Below are 12120 nucleotides of genomic sequence, written 5' to 3'. Positions count from 1 at the left end.
TCATACGGAATCAAAGATGACCCTGTATAGCCAAGACAATCCTAAGCAAAAAGAACAAAGCTGGAAGCATCATGCTACCTGACTTCAAACTATACTACAAGGCAACAGTAACCAAAACAGCATGGTCCTGGTACCAAAACAGAGATATAGACCAATGGAACAGAACAGAGACCTCAGAAATAACACCACACATCTACAACCATCTGATCTTTGACAAACCTCACAAAAACAAGCAATGGGGAAAGGATTTCCTATTCAATAAATGGTGCTGGGAAAACTGGCTAGCCATATGCAGAAAACTGAAACTGGACCCCTTCCTTACACCTTACACAAAAATTAACTCAAGATGGATTAAAGACTTAAATGTAAAACCCCAAACTATAAAAATCCTAGAAGAAAACCTAGGCAATACCATTCGGGACACAGACATGGACAAAGGCTCCATGACAAAAACACTAAAAGCAGCCGGTCATGCTGGCTCACACCTGTAATCCCAGCACTTTGGAAGGGTGAGGCAGGTAGATCATGAGGTCAGGAGATGGAAACCATCCTGGCTAACAGGGTGAAACCCCGTCTCTTCTAAAAATACAAAAAATTAGCCAGGTGTGATGGCATGCACCTTTAATCCCAGCTACTTGGGAGGCTGAGGCAGGAGAATTGCTTGAACCCAGGAGGCAGAGGTTGCAGTGAGCCAAGATCATGCCACTGCCCTCCAGCCTGGGCTACAGAGTGAGACTTCATCTCAAAAAAAAAAAAAAAAAAAAAAAAAAAAAAACCAAAGCAAAGCAAAACAAACAAACAAAAAACACTAAAAGCAATTGCAACAAAAGCCAAAATTGACAAATAAGATGTAATTAAACTAAAGAGCTGCTGCACAGCAAAAGAAACTATCATGAGAATTAACAGACAACCTACAGAGTGGGAGAAAAGTTTTGCAATTTACCTCTCGGACAAAGATCTAATATTCAGAATTTACAAGGAACTTAAACAAATTTACAAGAAGAAAACAAACAACCCAATCAAAAAGAGCTAAAGATATGAACAGACATTTATCAAAAAAAGACATACATGCTGCCAACATATGAAAAAAAGGTCAACATCACTTATCATTAGAGAAATGGAAATCAAAACCACAATGAGATACTATCTCACACCAGCCAGAATGTTGATTATTAAAAAGTCAAGAAACAATAGATACTGGTGAGGCTGTGGAGGAATAGGAATGGTTTTACACTGTTGGTGAAAATGTAAATTAGTTCAACAACGGTTGAACTAATTGTTGAACACTGTTGAACCATTGTTGGACTAATTTAAGTTTGAATTCCTCAAGGATCTAGAATCAAAAATACCATTTGACCCAGCAATCCCATTACTGGGTATATACCCAAAGGGATATAAATCCTTCTACTATAAAGACACATGCATATATATATTTATTGCAGCACTATTTATGATGGCAAACACATAGAACCAACCCAAATGCCCATCAATGATAGACTAGATAAAAGAAGTGTGGTACATATACACTTACTATGTGGCCATAAAAAGGAATGAGATCATGTCCTTTGCGGGGACATAGATGAAGCTGAAAGCCATCATCCTCAGCAAACTAACACAGAACAGAAAATCAAATACTGCATGTTCTCACTCATAACTGGCGGTTGGACAATGAGAACTCATGGACACAGGGAAGGGAATAACACACACCAGGGTCTGTTGGGGGGTGAAGGGCAAAGGGAGGGAACTTGGAGGATGGGTCAATAGGTGCAGCAAACCACCATGGCATGCGTATACCTATGTAATACACCTGCATGTTCTGCACATGTATCCCAGAATTTAAGTACATTTTTTTTAAATGGGTTAACTCTGTATGTCGATACTGGTCCAATGTGGATTGTAGATGTACTGCTGCCCACTGATAGCACTCAAAGCAAATGTGTGTTGGTGTATGCATGATGGGGCATTTTCCAGTGGGCAGATCTTAAGTGTTACTTGTTATTTAGTTTACGGGTAAAGAGGAGAAACTTTGGATAAGAATATCTACAGATTCCTGAGCAATGGAGAAAAGTTTGGCTGGATGATCTGAGGACTGGAAGGAAATATTGGAAGGCTGTGGACAAGTTGGTCTGGTAAGAGGAGTACCTGTTCTTGCCCATTTCTCTATTGGATTGTCTTATTTTAATTTTTCATTGATTTGTAGAATTGAATATTTGTATGTCTTAAATATGAGTCCTGTGTTGCAATATGTACTATAAATATCTTTTTCTACCAAGGGGTTTGTGATTTCTCTCTCCCAATTGTGTAATTTGATCAACAGAATGCTTTAATCTTAAGGTAGTATGATACATCAAGTTTCTATTTTCCTTTAGAATTTGTATTCTTGTGTACTGTTTAATAATTAAAAAGCTTATCCACCATGATCAAGTGGGCTTCATCCCTGGGATGCAAGGCTGGTTCAACATATGCAAATCAATAAACGTAATCCAGCATATAAACAGAACCAAAGACAAAAACCACATGATTATCTCAACAGATGCAGAAAAGACCTTCGACAAAATTCAACAGCCCTTCATGCTAAAAACTCTCAACAAATTAGGTATCAATGGAACGTATTTCAAAATAATAAGAGCTATTTATGACAAACCCATGGCCAATAGCATACCGAATAGGCAAAAAACTGGAAGCATTCCCTTTGAAAACTGGCACAAGACAGGGATGCCCTCTCACCACTCCTATTCAACATAGTGTTGGAAGTTCTGGCCAGGGCAATCAGGCAGGAGAAAGAAATAAAGGGTATTCAATTAGGAAAAGAGGAAGTCAAATTGTCCCTGTTTGCAGATGACATGATTGTAGATCTAGAAAACCCCAGTGTCTCAGCCAAAAATCTCCTTAAGCTGATAAGCAACTTCAGCAAAGTCTCAGGATAAAAAATCAATGTGCAAAAATCACAAGCATTCTTATACACCAATAACAGACAAACAGAGAGCCAAATCATGAGTGAACTCCCATTCACAATTGCTTCAAAGAGAATAAAATACCTAGGAATCCAGCTTACAAGGGATGTGAAGGACCTCTTCAAGGAGAACTACAAACTACTGCTCAATGAAATAAAAGAGGATACAAACAAATGGAAGAACATTCCATGCTCATGGATAGGAAGAATCAATATCATGAAAATGGCCATACTGCCCAAGGTAATTTATAGATTCAATGCCATCCCCATCAAGCTACCAATGACTTTCTTCACAGAATTGGAAAAAACTACCTTAAAGTTCACATGGAACCAAAAAAGAGCCCACATTGCCAAGACAATCCTAAGCCAAAAGAACAAAGCTGGAGGCATCACTCTACCTGACTTCAAACTATACTACAAGGCTACAGTAACCAAAAGAGTATGGTACTGGTACCAAAACAGAGATATAGACCAATGGAACAGAACAGAGCCCTCAGAAATAAAGCCACATGTCTACAACTATCTGACCTTTGACAAACCTGCCAAAAACAAGCAATGGGGAAAGGATTCCCTATTTAACAAATAGTGCTGGGAAAACTTGCTAGCCATATGCAGAAAGCTGAAACTGGATCCCTTCCTTACACCTTATACAAAAATTAATTCAAGATGGATTAAAGACTTAAATGTTAGACCTAAAACCGTGAATACCCTAGAAGAAAACCTAGGCAATACCATTCAGGACATAGGCATGGGCAAGGACTTCATGTCTAAAACACCAAAAGCAATGGCAACAAAAGCTGAAATTGACAAGTAGGATCTAATTAAACTAAAGAGCTTCTGCACAGCAAAAGAAACTACCATCAGACTGAACAGGCAACCTACAGAATGGGAGAAAATGTTTGCAATCTACTCATCTGACAAAGGGCTAATATCCAGAATCTACAAAGAACTCAAACAAATTGACAAGAAAAAAACAAACAACCCCATCAAAAAGTGGGCAAAGGATATGAACAGACACTTCTCAAAAGAAGACATTTATGCAGCCAACAGACACATGAAAAAATGCTCATCATCACTGGCCATCAGAGAAATACAAATCAAAACCACAATGAGATATCATCTCACACCAGTTAGAATGGCAATCATTAAAAAGTCAGGAAACAACAGGTGCTGGAGAAGATGTGGAGAAATAGGAACACTTTTACACTGTTGGTGGGACAGTAAACTAGTTCTACCATTGTGGAAGACAGTGTGGCGATTCCTCAGGGATCTAGAACTAGAAATACCATTTGACCCAGCCATCCCATTACTGGGTATATACCCAAAGGAATATAAATCATGCTGCTATAAAGACACATGCACATGTATGTTTCTTGTGGCACTATTCACAATAGCAAAGACTTGGAACCAACCCAAATGTCCAACAATGATAGACTGGATTAAGAAAATGTGGCACATATACACTGTGGAATACTATGCATCCAGAAAAAATGATGAGTTCATATCCTTTGTAGGGACATGGATGGATGAAGCTAGAAACCATCATTCTGAGCAAACTATCGCAAGGACAAAAAACCAAACACTGCATGTTCTCACTCACAGGTGGGAATTGAACAATGAGAACACTTGGACACAGGAAGGGAAACATCACACACTGGGGCCTGTTGTGGGGTGGGGGGAGGGGGGAGGGATAGCATTAGGAGATATACCTAATGTAAATGATGAGTTACTGGGTGCAGCACAGCAACATGGCACATGTATACATATGTAACAAACCTGCACGTTGTGCACATGTACCCTAGAACTTAAAGCATAAGAAATATATATATATTAAAAAAAATTTCTCCCTAGCCCCAGTGTCAAGGAGATAATTTGTTTTTGTCCCGAAGGTTTAGTGTTACACATTTCACATTTAGATCTACATAACATTTGGTGTTAATTTTTATGTATAATGTGAAACCATGTTTTTCTTTTAATATGGACATCCAATTGATCCAGTACCATTTATAGAAACATCACTGTTTCCCCACTGCACTGCACACTTTATCATAAATTAAGGGACTGTGTAAGTGTTGGATTTGTTTCTGGACTTGCCCACAGAATCAATGGGACTATCTCTCTTTTCTTGCGAGAATAGCAAGATTTTTTAAATTATTACATCTTTGTAATAGTTCTTGGCATTAGGGTCTGGAGCTTCTTTGTGATTGTTTTTTTCCTCTTCCTCCTCCTCCTTTTCCTTCTTCAGTTGCCAAATCTATTTTATTATTTAGATTTGACATCAATTATAGAATCAGCTTGTGAATTGCAACAAACAACTACTGTTATTTTGATTTGATTTCAATTAATCTATACATCAATTTGGAGAGATGTATAGATTAGACTGAGATGTATAGAGAAAACTGGTATCTTTGCAATACTGAGTCTTGTAATACATAAACAGGATATATCTCTTTTATATTTAAGTCTTTTAATCTTTCAGTAATGTTCTGTTGTCTCAACATAGAGGTTTTGCATATATTTTGTTAATTTGTTAAATACGATTTTAAAGTAACAACTTTTTAAAATTCTATATTGGTTGCTGATATAAAGAAATAAAATTGATTTATACATTTTGATAGAATCATCTCAAGTTCTGTCTTCATTGATTCCCTTTTCTCTTAAAAATAGATTACATTCTTACATTTCTCTGTATCTTGGGTAATTCTGTATTCTATCTTGGGTTTTATCTAGGTTATATTTTAAAGAGATTTATTTCTGTTAGATTCTTCCAAAGACTGATATTTTGTTTTAGCAAGAAATTAACTTGGTTGGATGTAAGCAGCCATTCTGTCTCATGAGCAGCAACTCAAATTCCAATTCAGTTCTTTCAAGCTTAACGAGGCTGTTTAGAATCTTCTCTGTGTACCTTTGTTCAGGTATCGGCCATAGATTTGGGCAAGATTTTTATCTTCCCTTTTTAACTTCGTTGTTTCCCAATGTTTTTGATGGCCCTGAACTCTATTCTCTGTTTCTTCTGTGGATTTTCTAGTAAAGTTTTAGTCATGCCACCTGACTGGGGCCTGCCCTCAGGCTAGAAACTATGAAAATGGAAAATGCACTCTTGCTGTTTCTTTCTTTCCACATCTTTTAGTCTTTCTTGAATATTTTTCAGGTAGTTGTGAAGTTATTTTGTTCACAGTAGTTGTTTTAGGAATGGTTAAAATACTGGTCTGATAGGAGCTTTCTCATCCTATCACAGTGTTTGTAAAGTTAACTTGACTAATCTATTTGACTTCTCCTATTTTTTTCATTCTTGTCTACTTTTTGTTTACTTCAGGTAATTTTTGATTGACCTTACAGACCTTGTGTCTAAAAATACTTGGGGGCTCTGAATAATCTTATTTCCTTCAGAGAAAGATTCCCCTATGCTTTGGTAATTAATAGAAGGAGGAAGATCACCTTCATCCAATCAGGGATTAAGCTGACTTGGGCTGGATTTTACTGTCATAAACTTCTGTCTACCTGCTCCTAGACTATTGCTCTTCAGGGTTCCCAACTAAGAGCATGGGGTATTTACTAAGACCTCTTGAGGACAAATCTCTGATTTTTTTTTTTTTTTTATCTTGCCCAAATTCCTATCTAAGGGGTCTGGGGATTCATGCCCTACAATCAATTCTCATCAGATGGGTTTCATTTAATCCTGTATATCGTGACTTACATTCCAATCTGACTATGGCATAACATGGAAGAAAATCAGAATATTTAACCCCAAAACATGTTTCTCTGCCATATCTTGAAATGGTCCTGCAAAGCTGTCTGCTGTGGGAAAAATCCACATTCTTTGGAGAATCCCCTTTCCTCTTTGTTTTCTTTTCTTCTTTTCCAGATCCAGGAGATAATCAACTAAGAGCCAGGCACCCTGTTAGGTCTGATAAGAAACATTTTACAACCTGCTCTTTCCAAAGTCTGCTATCTGAGTGCTTCCTCTGCTCAGTAAAACTTGGTGTCCACCATCTTTTAGCTTAACCTGAACATTTACTTTCTATTGCTCCCAGGTCTTCAGATAAACTCAACCAATTGTCACCCAGAAAACGTTTCAATTTACCTGTAGACTCGAAGCCCCCTCTTTGAGTTTTCCCGTCTTTCTGAACCAAACCGGTGTATTTCTCTTCTTTTCTTTTATTTTTTGAAACGGAGTCTCTGTCTCTGTTGCCTGGGCTGCAGTGCAGTGGCGCAATCTTGGCTCACTGCAACATCCGTCTCCCAGGTTCAAGCAATTATCCTGCCTCGGCATCCAGAGTAGCTGGAATTACAGACATGTACCACCATCCCTGGTTAATTTTTGTATTTTTAGTAGAGATAAGGTTTCAGCATGTTGGTCAGGCTGGTGTTGAACTCCTGACCTCAAGTAATCTGCTTAAATGTATTTGATTGATGTCTCATGCCTCCCTAAAATACATAAAACCAAGCTGTACCCTGACCACCTTGGGCACATGTTCTCAGGACCTCCAGAGGGCTGTGTCACAGGCCATGGTCACTCATATTTGGCTAAGAATGAATCTCTTAAAATATTTTACAGAGTTTGACTCTTTTCATCAACAGTCTTTTAGTATTTGAGTCTTTTTCAGGTAGTTGTGGAGTTATTTTGTGCACAGTTAGTAGTTGTTTGAGAAATGGTTAAAATATTGGTCTGATAGGGGCTTTCTTATCCTATCACAGCGTTTGTAAAGTTAACTTGATTAATTTATTTGAATTCTCCTGTCTACATTTTTTTCTTCTTGGTCTACTTTTTGTGCACTTCAGGTAATTTTTGATTGACTTATATATCCTGTGTCTAAAAATATTTAGGGGCTCTGAATAATCTTATTTCCTTCAGAGAGAGAGATTCCCCTATGCTTTGGTAATTAATAGAAGAAGAAAAATTACCTTCATCCAATCAGGGATTAAGCTGATTTGGGCTGGATTTTACTATCATAAACTTCTGTCTACCTTCTCCTAGGATACTGCTCTTCAGGATTCCCAACTAAGAGCATGGGGGTATTTACTAGGACTTCTTTTCCTTGGCTGATCCTAACTCCAACTTTTCCCTCCTTAGCACTGGGTAAAAAATGCCGACAACCTTTTCAGAGGCTTTCTGCTTAATATCTAAGTCTCTTACCCAGTGTAGTTTAAGAATTCAGCCAGTTCCCTAAGGAAAAAGCTAAGATTAAAGGGCACATTTTTCTGTTCCACACTTCTTTCCAGGATTTTGGCCTGGAAAGTTTGGCAGATGTAAACTTAATGTGTCATCTCTCCACCACCCATAGAATTGCCTGAAACTCCCTTGTCTTCTCTGCTGTCATCCAGTTTTATTTGCAGCCTCTTGCCTTGCCCAGATAATTGACAAAAGTACCTAGAAGTAAAATAGCATTCTGTGGTCAGCATTTTTGGGGAGAATAGGCCTTATATAGGATATGTGATTGTTGCCAGGAAGTTCTTTGTCATATACCCAATGCATCTGTGCATTAATTAGAGATTATCGCAATTCCTTCCCTAAATTGTAAATCCGTTTTGACATTTCTATCCAAGTTTAAAATCACATTGTTCTAGCCTTTAATCATTCCTTTTTGGTAATATTATAAAAATAATATGAACCTACTTTCCTAATTGATTTGTCTAATTTAACCTTTGTAGACAAATTATTTATCTCTATGCTTCCAAAATATCCCTTTCATAATTCTGTTTTGCTCAAGAACAATAGTGGGCCACTATGGTATTAGGGATCAAATTTTAAAGAATTAGTTTAGCACTGCAGTCTCATTTCTAAATGGACCTGGCACACCTCATATCCATCTACCATGCCAGCCACCATTCCCACACCACTTGATTTCTCTAGCTTTTCTGTGTTGCTTAGAACATTTTGATCCATTCAAATGGCTATATCCTTTCAGGGTACCTAAAGAATCAACTAGTTCAAAGTTAAAGAGACCTTCAAATTATAGCATTCTTTCACTCAAAGATTCAAATTATTTTGAGAAATGAGGGAGAGCTTTTCTCACATTTGTGTCCCCAGTACTGGAGAATGGATTTTTTTTTTTTCCTGTAGAAAACCTTAAATGTTGGTTGAATTGTAAGTTGTATCACTAAGTCTTCTGCAAAGAGCTGAGTCTTTCCTGAACAATTCTAATCATGATAATCACTCTTTCTTCATTCTATCTTTGATACAATAATTAAGAAATTACAAAACTACCCTATTATTCAATTTATACCCTATTATAGCTACTATCATTATAATTATATCCCAAATTTGAATGTGGGCTTTATGAAGGTAGAGTACATGTTCTGCTATTCTCTTTACTCTTCCCTAAATGAGTTTCATGAGGTTTTCATCATCTGAGGATCCTCAGTGAATGTGTGGGTGACTGGATGGAGGAATGCATAGGTGAATTAATGAATGCTTAAATAATTGATAAATGTCAAATGGAAACATTTTAACAATGTTTCCCAAATACATGGAATTGTTTTGTTTTTGTTTATTTTTGCTTGCATATCTGCACTTTACCTGTTAGTCTATCATAAAAAATTAATTTATTTAGATCCTTTCCTGCAAAAATAAAATGCAGAAATTAGTTGATGCCATTTTGTCTTGGGTTTTTTTTTTAATTTCATCTTGTTTGTTTCTGCTTTTTAACAATGTCATGAGAAATAATGTTCCATAGGGTGGTAGAATTAGGTAAAATTTAAACACTGACTTTTTTTTTAATATAAGGAAACTCAATTTTTTAAGCCCTACAAGTAAGCACGGACATTGCTGATACTTATTTTTTTAACTTCCAACTTTTCTAAATTATTCTTCTAGTTTTCATATTATTTATCACAATACAGTAATAGTTACTAGACCATAACCTGCGCCATACTATTTTATGTAAACATAACTAACACAAGTTAGATTTTCCATAAATAATAATCATAGTCTTCACAAATTGCTTAATATTTTCCATATTTATATTAATGGATACAGGAATAAAAACTTTCAAAATGTATAAAACATGTCTATATCATTAAAACAACGTTTCCAATGTCAACTAGTTTAAAATCGTATTTTCTTAGAATTTAGCTTATTACACAGTCCTCATTACATATGTCTGTGGGCATCTCCAGATCAAAAGGAAAATCTAGAAGTTTAATTATTCCAAAATATAACTTAAATTACATACTCCCATTACAAAAAACTGAGCACCAGTAAAGAGAAAGAGTCCTTTCCCTGTATCTCTGCCTCTAACTTGGCCGCCTTCCTACTATTCTCATTATTGGGAGTACCCATGAGTAAATGCTTTCTAGACTTACATAAATATATTTGGATAAATACAAATATTTAGTTTATTCTTTAAAAAGTAATGCTTGGTGAAGCCAAGATGGCTGAATAGGAACAGCTCCCAGCATGAGCAATGCAGAAGATGGGTGATTTCTGTATTTCCAACTGAGGTACCAGGTTCATCTCACTGGGGAGTGTCAGACAGTGGGTGCAGGACAGTGGGTGCACTGTACCAAGCATGAGCTGAAGCAGGGTGAGGCATCGCCTCACCCGGGAAGTGCAAGGGATCAGGGAATTCCCTTTCCTAGTCAAATAAAGGGGTGACAGATGGCACCTGGAAAATCAGGTCACTCCCACCCTAATACTGCACTTTTCCAATAGTCTTAGCAAACGGCACGCCAGCAGATTATATCCCACACCTGGCTCGGAGGGTCCTACGCCCACGGACCCTCACTCATTGCTAGCACAGCAGTCTGAGATCAAACGGCAAGGCAGCAGCGAGGCTCGGGGAGGGGTGCCTGCCATTGCCAAGGCTTGAGTAGGTAAATAAAGCTGCCTGGAAGCTCGAACTGGGTGAAGCCCACCGCAGCTCAAGGAGGCCTGCCTGCCTCTGTAGACTCCAATTCTAGGGGCAGGGCGTAGCCAAATAAAACGCAGTAGAAAACTCTGCAGACTTAAATGTCCCTGTCGGACAGCTTTGAAGAGAGTAGTTCTTCTCCCAGCACGCAGCTGGAGATCTGAGAACAGACAGACTCCCTCTTCAAGGGGGTCCCTGACGCCCGAGTAGCCTAACTGGGAGGCACTGAGTAGGGGCAGTCTGATACCTCACACGGCCGAGTACTCCTCTGAGACAAAACTTCCAGAGGAACCATGAGGCAGCAACATTTGCTGTTCACCAATATCCACTGTTCTACAGCCTCCGCTGCTGATACCCAGGCAAACAGGGTCTGGAGTGGACCTCCAGCAAACTCCAACAGACCTGCATCTGAGAGTCCTGACTGTTGGAAGGAAAACTAACAAACAGAAAGGACATCCACACCAAAAACCCACCTGTACGTCACCATCATCAAAGACCAAAGGTAGATAAAACCACAAAGATGGGGAAAAAACAGAGCAGAAAAACTGGAAACTATAAAAATCAGAGTGCCTCTCCTCCTCCAAAGGAACGCAGCTCCTCAACAGCAACAGAACAAAGCTGGATGGAGAATGACTTTGATGATTTGAGAGAAGAAGGCTTCAGATGATCAAACTACTCCGAGCTAAAGGAGGAAGTTCAAACCCGTGGCAAAGAAGTTAAAAACCTTAAAAAAAATTTAGACGAACGGCTAACTAGAATAACAAATGCAGAGAAGTCCTTAAAGGACCTGATGGAGCTGAAAACTGTGGCACAAGAACTATGTGACGAATGCACAAGTCTCAGTAGCCGATGCAATCAACTGGAAGGAAGGGTATCAGTGATGGAAGATGAAATGAATGAAATGAAGTGAGAAGAGAAGTTTAGAGAAAAAAGAATAAAAAGAAATGAACAAAGCCTCCAAGAAATATGGGACTATGTGAAAAGACCAAATCTATGTCTGATTGGTGTACCTGAAAGTGACGGGGAGAATGGAACCAAGTTGGAAAACACTCTGCAGAATATTATCCAGGAGAACTTCCCCAATCTAGCAAGGCAGGCCAACATTCAAACTCAGGAAATACAGAGAATGCCACAAAGATACTCCTCGAGAAAAGGAACTCCAAGAAACATAATTGTCAGATTCACCAAAGCTGAAATGAAGGAAAAAATGTTAAGGGCAGCCAGAGAGAAATGTTGGGTTACCCACAAGGGGAAGCCCATCAGACTAACAGCTGATCTCTTGGCAGAAAGTCTACAAGCCAGAAGAGAGTAGGGGCC

The sequence above is a fragment of the Pan paniscus genome, chromosome 4, assembly GCF_029289425.2.
Source record: "Pan paniscus chromosome 4, NHGRI_mPanPan1-v2.0_pri, whole genome shotgun sequence".
Lineage (NCBI taxonomy): Eukaryota > Metazoa > Chordata > Mammalia > Primates > Hominidae > Pan > Pan paniscus.
This window is presented reverse-complemented; position numbering follows the sequence as displayed.